A 19922-nucleotide genomic window follows, 5' to 3' on the forward strand; every position below is an offset into this window, starting at 1 on the left:
AATAGGCCTCCTCGTCAGCCTCTTGGGTATGAAGTGAGAGTTGTACACAGCAATGTAGAAAACATGAGCATTAATGGAACAAAAACATCAAAATACATTTGAGCAAAAAAAAGACAAAAAGTCAAATGCAGCTTTCAGGTTGCAACATCTTCTCAGGGTTCAAAATCCGAATAGTTCAGTGCAGAAGGTCATTTAGTCCCACTCCCCAACTCTATCCCCATATCCCTAAAGCTGCTTGCTGAATAGTCCTTGGAGCCATCAGAGCCCCAATCACTTTGTATTCTTGGGCAAAACTCCAAGTCATCCATTATTTAGTAAAAATAATCAATGCCCACACTCTAAGTGAGACCAGGAGAAATCATCTCTGGCTTTGTGATGCAACATGTAGCTGAATAACTCACCATTTCACACATAATGATAAAGTTAATACAATGAGGTGCTAGGAGGATGGAACTACAATGCTCACAAAAGGGGGAAATGTATTTGATTGGAATACAATGTTATAACAATTAAAACCTAGACAATTTTAGACAAGCTATAATTTGCAGATTGAATGTTTGGAATATCTAAACCACCCTCCTTGTGCAATGAAAATATAGAAATATCGTGCAAAGATGGACAATGTAGACAGCTACCAAAATGAATTACCAACAGTCTTAAGAGGACACTTCAACAATATATAAAATAAACACCAGCAGGAAGTAAAATATAGCAGTATACCCAATGCAGCATTTAAATATTCAAAACTTGATTTAAATATTTATAAAAATATGAACTTCCAGAAAACTATCACTATGTTGCACAAACCCTTGGCCAAGAGGCGGGTCGAATAGTTTCCATTCCACTTTTGGCAAATCTGCACTGTAATAAAAGTAGTTTGTGCTAAGCCTTGATATATCAAAACTCAATTACTGTTATTCCATGTACTACAAATCCCAATTACTAAGTCTACTCGAAGTTACCCAAAGCTTACCAAACTTTCCAATCATCTAAATTATACAAGGAATGCAGAATTACTTCTTGAAGAGAACACAAGGATTTTATTGGAGTCCAAAGATGTGCAGGTTGGGTGAATGCCAAATTGGCCCTTAGTGTCCAATGGTTAGGTGGGGTTACGGGGATAGGGCCTCGGTAGGGCGCTTTTTTGGTGGGCTGGCGCAGTCTCAATGGGCCAAATGGCCTCCTTCAGCACTGGAGGCTGAGGGGGAGACCCGATTGAGGTCTACAAAATTACGAGGGGTATAGACAGGGTGAACAGTCAGAAGCTTTTGCCTAGGGTGGAAGACTCAATTACAAGGGGACATAGCTTCAAGGAGAGAGGGGAAAGTTATGGGGAGATGTGCGGGGAAGTTTTTCACGCAGATGGGGGTAGGTGCCTGGAACGCGTTCCCAGTGGAGGTGATGGAAGCAGGCACAATAGCAACATTTAAGATATATCTTGATACATGAATGGTCGGGAAATGGACGGATACACATCGTTTGTCGGTCTAAATAAGGAATCTGGATCAGCGCAGGCTTGATGGGCCGAAGGACCTGTTCCAGTGCTGTTCTTTGTCTTTATAGGGATTGCATGATTCTATAAGATGTTAACTGTTAGATCCATGACAGGTGATTTATTAAATACTGCATGCATGCTGAAACACATCAGCTGTACTCTTAGATTTACTAAACTGTAGGCCAAGAAACTTCTCCATAGAATTAATTTAAATGTCAGGAACTTCTCCCAATGTCCATCAGTTGAGTCAAAGCTTTTAAAAATTAGTGCTCCAATATTAACATTAAATCATCTGCAGTACCAAAAAATGGAATGCGTGTTTGCACATATATCTGTTAGCAATGTCACCAATTCTAACACAGACATGCCAAACAAGGTGAATAGGAAATAAATCACCTTGGTGCTGCCTTCTGACCTCATTTACCTTTAAGTTGCAGTAATATACAGGCAGGCACCCAAGATCACTTAGTTACCCCTCTTTTAATCAAGAGCGGAGTGGCAAATCTAAAGGAGAATGAGGAATGAAGAACAGCAGCTGGCTTTGATGCTAGAATTTCTCTGATACAAATGGTAGATGGATGTTTAAAATCACTCATGCAATACATAATGTACACATGCACTGGGATATTGTGGTCCAAAATGATCAAATCTTTCAATGCATCTTTCTTGTACAATTTCACCATCTTGGTGTAACAAAAGGATGGCAAAGAAAGTGCCTGCGTTAGATGGGTTTTGTTAAGAACTGTCCAGCAGCAGTCCAGCTTCCCCTTCATTACCTGGGGGACTAAGGACTCAACATCAATTTGAAGAACCGTTCCCTCCTCGACCCAGTCACACAAATATAAAAAAGGTTGCCCAGTAGAAAGAGAAAGAAATACACAGATATATAGAGAGAGAGAGGAATAATTAAAAACAGCACGACCCCACCTACTCGGCTTCCTGTTCATCACAGATCTGGTGGGACGAGGGGTAAATCCCTTTAACTGTCTGGGTGGAAGAATGAAGTCTGATTTGAAAAATCCTGTAAATCCCATCAATGAGGGAGGGGGGAGATTGTGGAACAATAAAAGTAAGGGGCTGGAGGGAAGGGAAAGGATTTTTTTAAAAACACAGAGCAGGGCGAGGTCCTCCGTGAAAAAGAGAGAGAGAGAGAGAGAGAGAGAGAGAGATGGAGAAAAGATCACCGCAAACAAGGAAAAAGAAAAAGAATTTTAGCGGATGGACCGAGCAGGGGGGGAGGGGAAAGGGAATTGGGTACTGGGGGGAGGGAATTTCGTACTGGAGGGGGGGGGGGGGGGGGGGGGGGAGAGAGAGAATTGGGTACTGGGGGGGGGGGGGGGGGGAGAGAAATTGGGGTACTGGGAGGGGGAAATTGGGTACTGGGGGGGAGGGAATTGGGTACTTGGGGGGGGGAGGGAATTGGGTACTGGGGGGGGGGGGAATGGGTACTTGGGGGGGGAGGGAGGGAATTGGGTACTTGGGGGGGGGGGGAGGGAATTGGGTACTGGGGGGGGGGAATTGGGTACTTGGGGGGGGAGAGGGAATTGGGTACTTGGGGGGGGGGGAGGGAATTGGGTACTTGGGGGGGGGAGGGAATTGGGTACTTGGGGGGGGGGGGGGGAATTGGGTACTTGGGGGGGGGGGGGGGAGAATTGGGTACTGGGGGGGGGGAATTGGGTACTTGGGGGGGGAGGGAATTGGAATTGGGTACTTGGGGGGAGGGAATTGGAATTGGGTACTGGGGGGGATTGGGTACGGGGGGGGGGATTGGGTACGGGGGGAGGGAATTGGGTACTTGGGGGGGGGGGGGGGAATTGGGTACTTGGGGGGGGGGAGGGAATTGGGATTGGGTATGGGGGGGGGATTGGGTACTGGGGGGGGGGGATTGGGTACGGGGGGGGATTGGGTACGGGGGGGGGATTGGGTACTGGGGGGGATTGGGTACTGGGGGGGGGGGGGATTGGGTACTGGGGGGGGATTGGGTAATGGGGGGGGATTGGGTACTGGGGGGGATTGGGTACTGGGGGGGGATTGGGTACTGGGGGGGGGATTGGGTACTGGGGGGGGATTGGGTACTGGGGGGGGGATTGGGTACTGGGGGGGATTGGGTACTGGGGGGGGGATTGGGTACTGGGGGGGGGGGGGATTGGGTACTGGGGGGGGGGGGATTGGGTACTGGGGGGGGATTGGGTACGGGGGGGGGATTGGTACGGGGGGGGGATTGGGTGGGGGGGGGTGATTGGGTGGGGGGGGGGAATTGGGTACGGGGGGGGAATGGGTACGGGGGGGGGATTGGGTACGGGGGGGGGGATTGGGTACGGGGGGGGGATTGGGTACGGGGGGGGGGGGGAATTGGGTACGGGGGGGGAATTGGGTACGGGGGGGGGGGAATTGGGTACGGGGGGGGAATTGGGTACGGGGGGGGGAATGGGTACGGGGGGGGAATTGGGTACGGGGGGGGGGAATTGGGTACGGGGGGGGGGAATTGGGTACAGGGGGGGGGGAATTGGGTACAGGGGGGGGAATTGGGTACGGTGGGGGGAGGGATTGGTACGGGGGGCATTGGGTACGGGGGGGGGGGGAATTGGGTACCGGGGGGGGGAATTGGGTACCGGGGGGGGGGGGATTGGGTACCCGGGGGGGGGGGGGGGATTGGGTACCCGGGGGGGGGGGGATTGGGTACCGGGGGGGGGAGAGAATTGGGTACGGGGGGGGGGGGGGAAGAGAATTGGGTACGGGGGGGGGGGGGAGAATTCGGGTACGGGGGGGGGGAGAATTGGGTACGGGGGGGGGGAGAATTGGGTACGGGGGGTGGGAGAATTGGGTTACGGGGGGGAAAGAATTGGGTACGGGGGGAAGAATTGGGTACGGGGGGGGGGGGGGGGGGAGAATTGGGTACGGGGGGGGAGAATTGGGTACGGGGGGGAGGGAATGGGTACGGGGGGGGGGGAATTGGGTACGGGGGGGAATTGGGTACGGGGGGGGGGGAATTGGGTACGGGGGGGGGGGGGATTGGGTACGGGGGGGGGGGGGAATTGGGTACGGGGGGAATTGGGTTACGGGGGGGGGGGGGAATTGGGTACGGGGGGGGGGGAATTGGGTACGGGGGGGGGGAATTGGGTACGGGGGGGGGGGAATTGGGTACGGGGGGGGGGAATTGGGTACGGGGGGGGGGGATTGGGTACGGGGGGGGGGGGGAAGTGGGTACGGGGGGGGAATTGGGTACGGGGGGGGGGGGGGAATTGGGTAGGGGGGGGAGAATTGGGTACGGGGGGGGGAATTGGGTACGGGGGGGGGGGAATTGGGTACGGGGGGGGGGGGGGAATTGGGTACGGGGGGGGAATTGGGTACGGGGGGGGGAATTGGGTACGGGGGGGGAATTGGGTACGGGGGGGGAATTGGGTACGGGGGGGGAATTGGGTACGGGGGGGGGGGAATTGGGTACGGGGGGGGGAATTGGGTACGGGGGGGGGAATTGGGTACGGGGGGGGGAATTGGGTACGGGGGGGGAATTGGGTACGGGGGTGGGAATTGGGTACGGGGGGGGGGAATTGGGTACGGGGGGGGGGAATTGGGTACGGGGGGGGGAATTGGGTACTGGGGGGGGAAATTGGGTACGGGGGGTAACTTATTGGTAAAGAAAATCAACATGAATGGTGTTGATAGTGAATGCGGGGTGAGGGCCGGAGCCCCCGCGGTGAGGAGGGGCCCCAGTCCGGGGGGGGGGGGGGGGGAGAAGAGGGCGGCCGCCATTTAATCGGGCGGGATTCCCGCCCGCCCCGACGGTGAGGGGGGTGGGGGCCCGGCGGTGGGGTGGGGGCCGGCGGTGGGGGCCTGGCGGTGGGGTGGGGGCCCGGCGGTGGGGGCCTGGCGGTGGGGGGGGGGGGGCGGCGGCGGGGGCCTGGCGGTGGGGTGGGGGCCCGGCGGTGGGGGCCTGGCGGTGGGGGGGGGGGGCGGGGGTGGGGGCCTGGCGGTGGGGGCCGGGGGCTGGCGGTGGGGGCCGGGGGCCTGGCGGTGGGGCGGGGGGCCGGCGGTGGGGCGGGGGGCCGGCGGTGGGGGCCTGGCGGCGGCGGTGGGGGCCTGGCGGTGGGGCCGGGGGCCTGGCGGTGGGGGCGGGGGCCTGGCGGTGGGGGGCGGCGGCGGGGGTGGGGGCCTGGCGGTGGGGGGTGGGGGCCTGGCGGTGGGGGGTGGGGGCCTGGCGGTGGGGGCCGGGGGCCTGGCGGTGGGGGGCGGCGGCGGGGGTGGGGGCCTGGCGGTGGGGGGTGGGGGCCTGGCGGTGGGGGGTGGGGGCCTGGCGGTGGGGGGCGGCGGCGGGGGTGGGGGCCTGGCGGTGGGGGGCGGCGGCGGGGGTGGGGGGCCTGGCGGTGGGGGGCGGCGGCGGGGGTGGGGGCCTGGCGGTGGGGGGCGGCGGCGGGGGTGGGGGCCTGGCGGTGGGGGGTGGGGGCCTGGCGGTGGGGGGTGGGGGCCTGGCGGTGGGGGCCGGGGGCTGACTCCCCCCTCCCCTCCCGCTCTCTCACCTACAGCTCCTCGGGCCCGCTCAGCAGCACCGCCCTCAGCCCGGGCTCCGGCGGCTTCTCCTCGCCCTCCTCAGGCCCCAGCCGGCAGATTCCTCCTTCCAGCGATGTCTGACCCCCTTCCCGCCGTTTGCTTTATGTTTTTACGGTTGGGTTTGTTGTCTCTCTCCCTGTCCCCCGGTTCGGTTCCCTCAGCCGCTGCCAGCGCGCCAACCCGCGGCCATCAGATGGAGACAGACTCACCCGGATGGGCGCGGCCCTGCCACCGCCCCTGCGCCGGCCGCGCGGGAAACCCCGCGCGCGCGCCCCTGGCCGGGGGCCCGCGCCAGTCGGCCGGCGCGCGCACGCAGGAGGGGGTGAGGCGCGCGCACGCAGGACGTGGGGTAGCCGCCACCCCCCCCTCATACCGAGCGCCCTCTTGTCTCCCATTCAGGTACTGCAGGCGGCCTCGCTCACTGACCCGAGGCCAGCAAGACTGACTTGCATTTACATACCGCCTGTTTTTTTCACCGGGGCGATATCGACGGGCCAGTGCATTTTTTAGAATTTAGAACAGTACAGCACAGAACAGGCCCTTCGGCCCTCGATGTTGTGCCGAGCAATGATCATCCTACTCAAACCCAGTATCCACCCTATACCCGTAACCCAACAACCCCCCCCTTAACCTTACTTTTTTAGGACACTACGGGCAATTTAGCATGGCCAATCCACCTAACCCGCACATCTTTGGACTGTGGGAGGAAACCGGAGCACCCGGAGGAAACCCACGCAGACACGGGGAGAACATGCAGACTCCACACAGACAGTGACCCAGCCGGGAATCGAACCTGGGACCCTGGAGCTGTGAAGCATTTATGCTAACCACTATGCTACCGTGCTGCCCTCATTGCTGAGGGAGTCGCCGCCCTCTCCCAATCTGCCTGCTCAGTTGGAGCCAAAGGATTGCATTGCCACCTATTGTGAAAAATAGAACTGAACCACCATCGCCTGCAAGTACTGGGAAATGGGATTAGAATAGTCGGCGCAGACAGGGTGGGCCGAAGGGCCTCATACTGTGCTGTCAAACTCTATGACTCAGATTACCTGCTCCTGATGATACTGCTGTTTCTGGGATCTTACTATGCAGATATTTCCCACTGTTTCCTACATTACTGCGACTGCGGTTCAGATGTGCTTTATTAGCTGGATAACAGTAAGTGATTAAGAAGGGTAATGGAATGCTATCCTTTATTACAAGATGAATTTAACTTCAAACTAACGATTTCACGCTTCAGTTATACAAGGCATTGGTGATATCACATCTCGAATGTTGTGTTCCATATTTGTCTCCTTATTTAAGGAAGGATATAAATGTGTTGGAGTCGGTTTTATTTCATAGAATTTACAGTGCAGAAGGAGGCCATTCGGCCCATCGAGTCTGCACCGGCTCTTGGAAAGAGCACCCTACCCAAGGTCAACACTTCCACCCTATCCCCATAACCCAGTAACCCCACTCAACACTAAGGGCAATTTTGGACACTAAGGGCAATTTATCATGGCCAATCCACCTAACCTGCACATCTTTGGACTGTGGGAGGAAACCGGAGCACCCGGAGGAAACCCACGCACACACTGGGAGGATGTGCAGACTCCGCACAGACAGTGACCCAAGCTGGAATCGAACCTGGGACCCTGGAGCTGTGAAGCAATTGTGCTAACCACTATGCTACCGTGCTGGTTTAGATGAGGTTTACTAGATTTATACCTGGAATGAGCGGGTTGTCTTATGAGGTAAGTTGGGCTTGTTTCTACTGAAGTTTAGAAGATAGCCATGATGTGGAGATGCCGGCGTTGGACTGGGGTGAGCACAGTAAGAAGTCTTACAACACCAGGTTAAAGTCCAACAGGTTTGTGTCAAATCACTAGCTTTCGGAGCACTGCTCCTTCCTCAGGTGAATCACAGACAGTGACCCTGTGGGGAATCGAACCTGGGACCCTGGCGCTGTGAAGCCACAGTGCTATCCACTTGTGCTACCGTACCGCCCTCCAAATGTCATCCTATTTCATATGTTCGTATATTGTTTTGAGATGTCTGGTGGTTGTGATAAGCAACATATAAATACAGGTGTTTTTTCATGACCACCAGTATCCAGAAGACTAGAAAACATGTCTTATGGCCTTACAGCCAATGAGGTACTTTTGAAATCTCTGTTGTAATGTAGGAAACGGGGCAACTGAACTGCAACACAGGCTCCCACAAACTACAATGTTAGATTGACCAGATCATCTGTTTTAGGTGATGTTTTGGGGGTAAATATTTTCCAGGACACTGTGGGAACCCTTGCCCTTCAAAATAGTGGCACAGAATTCTTTATCTCAATCTGAGAGGGCAGATGGGCTTCAGTTTAACATTGCATCCGGAAGACAGCATCGCCAACAGTGCAGCACTCACTCAGTACTGCACTGGAGCATAAGCCTTGATATTTTTGCTGATGTCATTAACTCGGACCCACAATCTACTGACTGAAAGGCAAATATGCTACCAATTGAACGACAACTGATGCATAAAAACGTAAGTAATACAATCGGAAGTAGGTTATTTGGCCCTTTCAACCTGCTACGCCAGTCAACAAGTTAATGATTGATCTTCTAATTCAGCTGTACTTTCCCAATCTATCCTCTGAGTACCTCAGTGCCAAACAGTCCATTGATCTTGGTCTTGAGGATACTTAAAATCTGAACATCTACAGCTCTCTGTCTAGACTAAAGAATTCTAAAGATTCACAACCCTTTGAGTGAAGAAATTTCTCTTCATCGCTATGCTGAACGGTCAATCCTTTATCCTGAGTCTTTGATCCCTATCTTCCAGATTTCCCATCTGGGGAAAACATTTTCTCAGCATCTACCCTGCCAAACCCCCTAAGAATTTTATGTTTCAATGAAATCACCTCTCATTCTTCTGAACACCAGGGAATATTGTCCTTGTCTAGTCAATCTCTCCTTATGGTACAATCCCCTCATCCCAAGAACCGTAGTGAATCTTTGTTTCAGTCCCTCAAGGGGATTGTTCTTCCTTAGGGAGGGCAATCAAAACTGTGCAATACTCCAGGTGTGGTCCCCACAAAGCCCAGCCTAATTGGAATAAGATGCATTTTCTCTTGTACTCCAAACTTGTAACAAAAACGAACATGCAATTTGCCTTCTCAATTGCTCGCTAAACCTGCATGTTAACTTTCTGTGATTCATGTACACTCAGATTCCTCTTGAATGCAAATATTTCAGTCTCTCACCATTCAAATGTATTCTGCTTCTCTTATTTCTCCTACCAAAGTGGGTTAACGTCACAGTTTTCCACATTGTATTCCATCTGCCATATTCTTGTTCGTTCACCCAATCGGTCTATGTCCTTTTGCATCCTCTTTGGATCCTCCTCGCTGCTTACTTAATCTAACTGTGTATCTCAGCAAACCTGGACACATTACATTCAGTCCCCTCATCTAAATATTGTAACGACTGAGGCCTAAGTACTGGTTCTTGGAGTACCCCACCGGTTACAGACCTGCTGGTTGGCATCATACCCGGCACAAAGGGAGATGGTTGTCGTAGTTGGAGGTCAATCATCTCAGTTCCAGGACTTCGCTTCAGGAGTTCTTCAGGGTAATGTCCTGGCCCAAACATCTTCAGCTGCTTCATCAATGGCCTTCCTCCCATCATAAAGTCAGAAGTGGGGATGTTTGCAGATGACTGCACAATGTTCAGCACTGTTCATAACTCCTCAGATACTGAAGCAGTCCATGTCCAAATGCAGCATGATCTGGACAACATCCAGGCTTGGACTGTCAAGCGGCAACTAATATTCATGCCACACAAGTGCCAGGCAATGACTATCTCCAACAGGAGAAAATCTAACCATTGCCCTGGACATTTAATGGCATTACCATTGCTGATTACCCCACTATTAACATCCTGGGGGTTACCATTGACCAGAAACTGAACTGGACTAGCAACATTAATACCATGGCTACAAGAGCAGGTCAGAGGCTTGGAATCTGCGATGTGTAACTCACCTCCTGACCCCCCAAAATCTGTCCACCATCTACAAGGCACAAGTCTGGAGTGTGACGGAATATTCCCCCACTTGCCTGGATGAGTGCAGCTCCAACAATACTTAAGAAGCTCGACACCATTCAGGACAAAGCAGCCCCACTTGATTGGCACCCCTTCCACAAACATTCAAACCCTCCACCACCGACGAACAGTGGCAGCCGTGTGTACCATCTACAAGATGCACTGCAGGAATTCACCAAGGTTCCTGTTTTAAACCGCACGGGTCTTACAGGGTAGGGATGACCCACTACCCGGTGGAGGTTTCAGAATACGAGCTCCCCCGATGGCTGAAGGGGTGAGAGCCAGTGGACAGAGAATTACAGTGAATGGCAAAAGTACCAGAGGCAACATGACGATAAGCATCTTTATGCAATGAATGGTTAGGATTTGGAAGGCACGGCCAAAAGGCGGCGGGTGGTAGATATGAAATCAATGGTAGCCTTCAAAAAAATATTTGATAAATACTCGAAGGGGAAAATTTGCAGGTATACCAGGAAGAAACAAGGGAGTGGGACAAAGTGGTTTAGCTCTTCAAAAGTGCAAGCACAGACTTGATGGGTGAAATGGCCTCCTTCTGTGCTGGACTACTCTATGACTCGATAACTTCAGATTAATCCTAATGAGGACTGTGTTCAACATTATTAATGAAAACATTTTCTTTCTCTTCAGTGCCGATATACACATACATCCTCATACAGATAACAGCGCAATGTTTCAGCCCCTCAGATAAATGCAATATTCCAGAGTCCAAAATAACTTCTATTCATGAACCACAATCTGGACAGATTTATATTATAAATCTGTTTTTGATTTTAGGCAATTTACTTACCAGAGTCAGTTTGATCGGTCAGTTAAATCCCGAGCATGGACCTTTGGTTGATAGCACTGAGATTGAAACCTCAGTAGCACACTCACTCGGTCGATGATCTGTCTGGATGGTGTTGTGATGCGTTGGTGGTGTTTTGCACAGCTGAACTCTCTGGAGATGTGACACTGATCCCTGGAGATAGTTATGTATTGTCAGTTTATAGGTTGCAGTTTGCAGCGCTCCCAATCTTACAAGGAGCTAGAGTCTCTAGGTTATGTAACCAACACTGACATGTACATCAGCAGAGCCAATCAAGCAATCAACAATGCTCTAGTAATAACAACTTGAATTTATATAGCACCTTTGGCAGCGTTAAATTTCCCCAAGGCGCTTCACAGGAGTGTTGTCTAATACAATACAACATTGAGCCAGATACGGTAATTTTAGGATAGATGACCAAAAGCTTCTCAAAGGGGTTGGTTTTAAGAAGCATCTTATGAAAAATAAGAGAGAGGCGGAGAGATGTAGTGAGGGATTTAGAGCTTCGAGGATGGTAACCAAAGACATGGCTGCAATGGTAAAATGATGAAAACCGGACTGTGCAAGACATCAGAATTGGAGGAGAACAGAGACCATGGTGATTGTAGGAGTAAAGGAAATAAGTGACCACATGGAGGAATTTGAAGACACAGACGTAAAGTTTTAAATTGAGGTGTTGCTGGACCAGGAACTAATGTTGATTCATGAGCACAGGGGTGATGTGTGAATGCGTTCTGACCTGATTTCGGGTACGAGCAACAACTTTATGGATGAATTCAAGTTGATAAGGGGTGCAATGTGGGAGGCTGGTCAAGGGATGGAATAATCGAGTCTAGAGGTAACAAAGGCGCAGTTGAGGGTTTCAGAAAGTAATAATAATAATCACTTAGTCACAAGTGGGCTTCAATGAAGTTACTGTGAAAAAGCCCCTCGTCGCCACATTCCGGCGCCTGTTCGGGAGGCTGGTATGGGAATTGAACCCACGCTGCTGGCATTGTTCTGCATTACAAGCCAGCTGCTTAGCCCACTGTGTTAAACCAGCCCCATGTACATCTAATATTTAAAAGTGTAACCTGATATGATGTAATTTATCTTCAGTAATTTTTGTGAATACTTTATGTATTGCCCCTTCATATTAAGAGTGGAACTGAAATGGTTTTAATTCCCCGGAAGACGATTAATTTGTCCTAGCCTTTCTGGCGACAGATCTGTATCCAAATGTTAGCTTGCAATTACATCAGTATATCACTAAAGCTCGTGTAAGCTCACTTACGTTCCTCGCTCTCCCCTATTTCTTTGAGCATGCTTTCAGAAATAACTTTCCTATAAGCCACAAAGGGAGAGAACATTTCACAGTGCTTTCCAGAGGCAGAACAAAAGATAAAACAGGTAAAATAAATAAAAGAATGGATGATGACCTCTGCTTTAACTGTTGGAGAGGTGAGTAAAACTAGCAAGGATGGGGCAGGGTTTTGAAGATTAGGATATTAAATTCAATATGTTGGGAAACATGGAGTTTAATTTAATGAAGAAGAAATTTAGCTCTGGGTCATCTAAGAACACTGAGATTTTGAATGGTTTGGTACAGCGTGAACCAATGGCTGGTTTAGAGCTTGGATCAGATTGTGTGTACAGAGTTGTAGTGGAGGTCGACCTCGTAACCAGGCTCATTTACTCTTGCTGGAAGCAACTTACATTAATACACAGAGACCGATCATTGCGAACAAAAGGAACGTGGTTTTGGCTTTACGGCCTTTCTGAATTACCTCGGAGCTTTGGGAGCCTATGGTTAGCCATTGCTTTCACCATTACAATATCTCAGCCAATCAGATTCCACTATCAACCAATCAGCACCCACTCTGTTGTATAAATTGTTCTGATTGTTTGAAATTTGACACTCATAGAACCATAGGAAAGTTACACCACCAAAGGAGGCCACTCAGCCCATCTTGTCTATGCCAGCCCCAGGACATCCAGGTGCCCTTTTTAATTCTATCTTCCCGAACCTGGTCCATAGTCCTGTAGCTTAGAGCACTTATGGCGCAGATCCAGGTACTTTTTAAAAGAGTTTAGAATCTCTGCCTCCACCACCAACTAGGGCAATGAAATCCAGACTCCCACTACCCTCTGCTTGAAAAAGCTCTTCCTCATCTCCCCTCTACACCTTCTGCCTTTTGTCTTGAATCTATGTTCCCTGGTTCTAGAATTCTCCACCATGGGAAACAATTTTATCCTGCCCACTCTATCTCTCCCCCTCATAATTTTATACACCTCAATTAAGTCACCCCTCAGCCGTCTTTGTTCCAAGGAAAATAACCCCAACCTATCCAATCTCTCTTGTAGCTACATTCTTTTAGCCCTGGCAACAAAGAACAAAGAGAACAACGAAAATTACATCACAGGAACAGGCCCTTCGGCCTTCCAAGCCTGTACTGACCAGTCTGTCTGTCTGAATAAAAACTCCCTATCCTTCCGGGGATCACATCCCTCTATTCCCATCCTATTCATGTATTTTTCAAGATGCCTCTTAAAAGTCACTAACGTCCCTGCTTCCGCCACCTCCTCCGGCAGCGAGTTCCGGGCACCCACTACCCTCTGTGTAAAAAAACTTGCCTCGTCCATCTCCTCTAAACCTTGCCCCTCGCTCCTTAAACCCATGCCCCCAAGGAATTGACTCTTCCACCCTGGGAAAAAGCTTCTGACTATCCACTCTGTCCATGCCCCGCATTCTTGTAAACCTCCTCTGCTCTCTCTCCAGAGCAATAACGTCCTTCCTGTAATGCGGGGACCAGAACTGCCCACAATACTCCAGTTGTGGCCTCACATTGTTTTACACATTCTAATGTTAGTTCTGATGAGTGCAAAACAAAAATCTTCAGCAACATGTCTCAGAAATATTCCCGTTCTGTACTACCTATTGTATATTTAGTTAGCCACTGACGTAAACACTTTAAACAACTCGACAGCCAAGAAGAAAAAGACAAGAACGAGATTTATCAACTGCACACAAGAGCATGTAATGATTACAGTGATAGCATCCAGCATTGTGTACAGGATTGAGATAAGAGCCACCTCCAAATTCCCCTCCGAGTCACTCACCACCCTGACTGGGAAATATATCGGCCGTTCCTTCACTGTCGCTGGGTCAAAATCCTGGAACTCCCTCCCTAACAGCACTGTGAGTGTACCTACAGCACATGGACTGCAGAGATTCAAGAAGGCAGCTCACCACCTCCTTCTCAATGTCAATTAGAAATGGGCAATAAATGCTGGCCTAGCCAGCAACGCCCACATCCCATAATAGAATTAAAGAAAATTTGGGAGGTCCCTTATACTGATATTCCACTGCTCCAATTAATAATTTACCATGTGGTATATAATGGCACCTTTCACCACTGTGACACTTAACAATTAAGTACGTTTTGAAATGTAGTCATTGTTGGAATGGGGAAAATATTTAGTATTGTAACATTAAAGAGAAATCTCCTACTCTCTTGAAATCACGTTCCCTAATAAAAGCACAACCCAAAAAGTTTGTTGATTTTATGGCCATCAAGTTACTGCCGTTTAGAAATTCTCTGTTATTCTTGTTTATTTTATCGACCAGCAACCTCAATATGGACGGCCACCAATACTTGGGTGTATTTTAATTCCAAGCAAGCCCCAGGTGGGTGCTGTGTGGAGTTTGCACATTCTCCCCGTGCCTGCGTGGGTCTCACCCCCACAACCCAAAGATGTGCAGGGTAGGTGGATTGGCCACGCTAAATTGCCCCTTAATTGGAAAAAAAAAGAATTGGGCACTTTAAATTTATTTTTAAAAAGTTTCAAATGGGTGGAATGTTGGGTGAATGTGAAATTTCAGGGCCACACTCTTTTAACCTCCGACCTCAACTACATGTTGCTGGTAAACTGATTGCCTGAAATATAAGGAACAAAATATAATGGCACCTTTCACCACTGTGACACTTAACAATCAATTAAGTACGTTTTGAAATGTAGTCATTGTTGGAATAGGGAAAATGCAGTAGCCAATAAGCTCACAGTAAGCTCCCTCAAAAAACAATGTGATAATGACCAGATAATCTTGTATAGCAAGGTTGCGCTCCTTCAATTCAGTGTCATGGGATCTTATCCATCTCTTGAGAAGGAAACGAAGGCCTTGGTTTAATTTCTCACCTGAAGTTCAGCATCTTCAGGAGTTCAACCCTCCCTCAGTACCACACTGCAGAGTCAGCCTCAATGTTTTTGTAGTCCAGTGGGTGGCAAGCAGCAGCTGGCTGGCATTCAGGAGAGGTTTAGGTGACCTGGAGACTGCCTGCTAGCACAATGTGATGGCTCACAAGCACGCAGATATGTTTCAGGATTGCAAAGGGGGGTTGGAAGGATTGGATGTGATCTCATGGTTGAGGAAGGGGTTGCCCTGGGTTGAGTACAGCCACATTTATACACTTGTGACACAGCATCATTGAGAAGAAAGTATTTGTTGTACGGTAGCACAGTGGTTAGCACGGTTGCTTCACAGCTCCAGGGTCCCAGGTTTGATTCCCCTCTGGGTCACTGTCTGTGTGGAGTCTGCACGATCTCCCCGTGTCTGCGTGGGTTTCCTCCGGATGCTCCGGTTTCCTCCCACAAGTCCCGAAAGACGTGTTGTTAGGGAATTTGGACATTCTGAATTCTCCCTCAGTGTACCCGAACAGGTGCCGGAATGTGATGACTAGAGACTTTTCACAGTAACTTCATTGCAGCGTTAATGTAAGCCTACTTGTGACAATAAAGATTATTATTATTACTGGTTGTAAATTGGTTTACAGGTGTTGGTCTGGTTATGTCTCTGATGAAAATCCACAGCTGGATTCTCCGCCCCGCCACGCCACTTTTCAGCCTTGGCCCGCCGGCGGGATGCTCCGTTACGCCGGCCGGTCAATGGGGTTTCCCGTTGTGGGGCAGCCCCACGCCGTCAGGAACCCCCCGGGGCACCGGCAAAACGGCCCGCCGGCAGAGAGTCCCGCCCCCAATGTTTTGTTTCATCCGCCTTTAACTGGCTCTGAAGTAGCTTAACTTGCTTTCAAAAAAGTTTTCACCTCTCCTAAACAAATTCTTTGTTAAATATTCGTAAATCTCAGAGTTGTGATAAATAAAAATTCACGGGTTCATTCTGACAAAGCCTGCAGCTGAAAATTGAACCAAGAGTTTCTCTGTAGATGGTGCCTGATTGGAATATTTCTGCCATTTTTGATTTAACTGCTTAGATTTCAGATTTTCAGAACGTTTAATCTTTTCTCTTTTGTAGTCCAGTTCAATGGTTTTCCCCCATGTTTTCCTCAACCATTACATTTAACACTGCAACAAAAACAAATCAGCACCAGAGAGAGTGAAGCCACTGCAAACTGAGCTACCAATCCTGGGCAGGACTTTTTTGCTTCATTTTACATTCCATTTTTGTAACAAGAGGGCTCTTAAAATGTTGAAACGTCACCTGATTCTACGACATACAGACTTGGATTTCTTCAGAAAGATGAAAGCATTGAAGACAGCGCCTCATGGGGGCAGCACGGTGGCCTAGTGGTTAGCACAACCGCCTCACGGCGCTGAGGTCCCAGGTTCGATCCCGGCTCTGGGTCACTGTCTGTGTGGAGTTTGCACATTCTCCCCGTGTCTGCGTGGGTTTCGCCCCCACAACCCAAAAATGTGCAGAGTAGGTGGATTGGCCACACTAAATTGCCCCTTAATTGGAAACAATAATTGGGTAATCTAAATTTTAAAAAAAGACAGCGCCTCATAAAAGCAACTGGAGGGGGAAGCAATGCTGACCTTGTCAACACCACTCACAACCATGAACACATTTTTAAAAAAGGCTAAGATTAGTGTCCAATAAAACTTACGCTATTTTACTTTCAAAATAGATTGCTCATTTTTGAAGTACACCTAAATTATTAAATTAGCTATCTAAAACCCCATTTGGAAAAGCTTAAAAGCTTGGAGTAGATGCTGAATTATTAAGGCGGTATTGCTTTTCTGCAATCTAAAATCAATAGCATGAAAGCTGCTGAAAAAGTGGAGGGGAGTTTGCCAGGTATCACTCTCACTTTATGGATATTGACCTTGCAGGCAGAACACCAGACCCTGTTCTAGATTCTCTTTCGAGAAATGTCAGCAAGTTTGGTCATGAAGGAATACACAGGAATATGTGCTTTAAACTAATCTGAGTCCGTTTATATTAAATAGGTTAATCCCTTTGTTACCTCGGTCATCAAAGGCTTTCATTCAAGTCTTAAGCATTCTCATTGTAACATTTCACAGGATAACATCTGGGCTATGTCACTACATTGCATTGAGCTACATGAATTATTTCATTCATGAAATACAAGTCAGAAAACATAACTGTTTTGTCAAAAGTGCACGTCGATCAAGATTTCTGCAATAAATAAATAGTGGTATTTTATATTTAATGTTCGAAGGCCATATGAACTGGAATTGAATTTCACGCAGTTAGTATTACAGGTCCATAGCCACCCATCCTGTACTATTGCCCTGGATGAATTCAGTGTCAGCATGACGTACTCTTCAGGCCCGTTTGCACACAGCCAATAGCAGAGTAATGCTCCCTCTGCATTGCATCAATAATAGGACAGTATCCAGCTATTTGGCTGCACCGGCATCAAAACCCTCATTTCTCACTGTTGTAATATGGGTTCTTTAGATGTCCCAATGATGGAATCTTGAGGCTTGTATATTTAAACATGAACAGTTTATTGTCAGCCTTTAATAATAATAATCTTTATTATTGCCACAAGTAGGCTTATATTAACATTGCAATGAAGTTACTGTGACAAGCCCCTAGCCGCCACATTCCGGCGCCTGTTCGGGTACACAGAGGGAGAATTCAGAATGTCCGATTCACCTAAAATATGTCTTTTGGGACTTGTGGGAAGGAACCGGAGCACCCGGAGGAAACCCACGCAGACACGGCCTTCGGAAAGAGCACCCCACTTAAGCCCACGCCTCCACCCTATCCCTGTAATCCAGTCACCCCAACTAACATTTTGGACACTAAGGGACAATTAATCATGGCCAATCCACCTAACCTGCACAGCTTTGGACTGTGGGAGGAAATCGGAGCACCCAGAGGAAACCCACGCAGACATGGGGAGAACGTGCAGACTCCGCACAGACAGTGACCTGAGGCACAAATGAGTTTCTAGTACTTGGCTATCACACTTTGCATTTCTTCAAGTTGTGTTTCTCTTAATTAACAACATTTTTCGTTTGTCTTGTTCCTTCCGAGGGGAAATTGCTCCTGGAGTGGACTAAATTTTATCCTTCCGTGGTGTCCACCGTGTTCTCTCTGGATATGTACAGTTTGCAAATGGAATCTTCATTTTCGCTTGTTTCTCAATCTCTTTTTTTTATTTAGAGTATCCGAGTATTTTATTTTCCAATTGAAGTATAATTTATCGTGGCCAATCCACCTACCCTGAGCATCTTTGGGTTGTGGGGGTGAGACCCAGGCAGCCACAGGGAGAATGTGCAAACTCCACACGGGCAGTGACCCAGAGCCGGGATCGAATCCGGGTCCTCGGCGCCGCGAGGCAGCAGTGCTAACCACTGCGCCGTCGTGCCGCACTCTTGTTTCACAATCTCGGTAAAACATTTGTTTTCTGTTTTACTGTCAAATAATTCTGTAAGCTTGCGGATCTTTGCATTCAGCTCGGCTATTTCTTCTTCTCGTGCCTCAGGTTTCATTGTTGGATGTACATTTTCTGACCTGATTTCTGTCTGTTCTTTCTCTGTCTGCAGCAGAATGTTGTCCTATTCCAATGTTTTGTTTCACTGCTGGCCAGGCCTGTCTCCGGCCAAACCTTAACTTGTTTCAATTCTGCCTCCTGAACGTTCTCTGGCCTTTCCTTTCAATGCCCCCTCTTTCATTTTAACTGCTTCTGCAGACCGTCAGACTGTTTCAGTCTGAGTCTTGTAGCTTTTGGCTTCCTCCTCAAATCTGGAACATTGCTGAGTTTTCTGTACCAACGGGTTCTGAAGATAGTTCAGAGTGAGGTTAAAGGTTGTCTTTGGAATCTTCCAGAGGAATAAACCTTGACCTGAGGGATTCTTGTCACGTGTGAAGGTCTTTCAACGGGTTTACCTTTTCTTGGCAAAGCTCGCTTGCTTCATCCTGAGCTTTGCGGTAGTACAACAGAGTCTCCTCGAGTTTCTTCTGCTGTGCTCCTGTTCTGCTGTTTAAGGCAGTCTTCATTTCTTCATGTTGCTGAATGGTTACACATTCCAATTGCACTTGATCTTGAAGGACAATCAACTGTTCTTTCAAATGTTTATTTCCTTGTCGCTCCCTCGGACAATTTGCTCAAGAATCTCACAATCTCTCTCTCTCCGAGTTCCATAACTACCCCCTCAGACTCTTGGGTGAAGACAGATGTGAAATATTCGTTCAACATCCTACTTATGTCCTCTGGCTCCACCCACAGATTTCCCCCTTGGTCCTTAATGGGCCCTACTCTTTCCCTGGTTATCTGCTTCCCATTGATATACAGATAAAATATCTTGGGATGTTCCCTACTTTTGTCTGCCAGAGCTTTCTCATATCCCCTGTTTGCCTTAGGGGCAGCATGGTAGCATTGTGGATAGCACAATGGCTTCACAGCTCCAGGGTCCCAGGTTCGATTCCGGCTTGGGTCACTGTCTGTGCGGAGTCTGCACATCCTCCCCGTGTGTGCGTGGGTTTCCTCCGGGTGCTCCGGTTTCCTCCCACAGTCCAAAGATGTGCGGGTTAGGTGGATTGGCCATGATAAATTGCCCTTAGTGTCCAAAATTGCCCTTAGTGTTGGGTGGGGTTACTGAGTTATGGGGATAGGGTGGAGGTGTTGACCTTGGGTAGGGGGTAGGGTGCTCTTTCCAAGAGCCGGTGCAGACTCGATGGGCCGAATGGCCTCCTTCTGCACTGTAAAATTCTAAAATTCTATGCAAT

The 19922-nt window shown here is 49.3% G+C and overlaps 2 protein-coding genes across 2 annotated transcripts in view; one reads left to right on the plus strand and one right to left on the minus strand.

Moving 5' to 3' along the window:
* Positions 1-6214, minus strand: part of LOC119979500 (guanine nucleotide-binding protein G(I)/G(S)/G(T) subunit beta-1) — an 82694-nt gene extending 76480 nt beyond the window's left edge. The window contains exon 1 of the mRNA XM_038821809.1: positions 6013-6214. The gene's annotated coding sequence lies outside the window, so the exon portion shown is untranslated. The remainder of the gene's footprint in view (positions 1-6012) is intronic.
* LOC119979501 (calglandulin-like) overlaps positions 1-19922 on the plus strand; it is a 129154-nt gene that overhangs the window by 37631 nt on the left and 71601 nt on the right. The window lies entirely within an intron of this gene.

Source organism: Scyliorhinus canicula, chromosome 16 (genome assembly GCF_902713615.1).
Source record: "Scyliorhinus canicula chromosome 16, sScyCan1.1, whole genome shotgun sequence".
NCBI classification, from domain to species: Eukaryota; Metazoa; Chordata; class Chondrichthyes; order Carcharhiniformes; family Scyliorhinidae; genus Scyliorhinus; species Scyliorhinus canicula.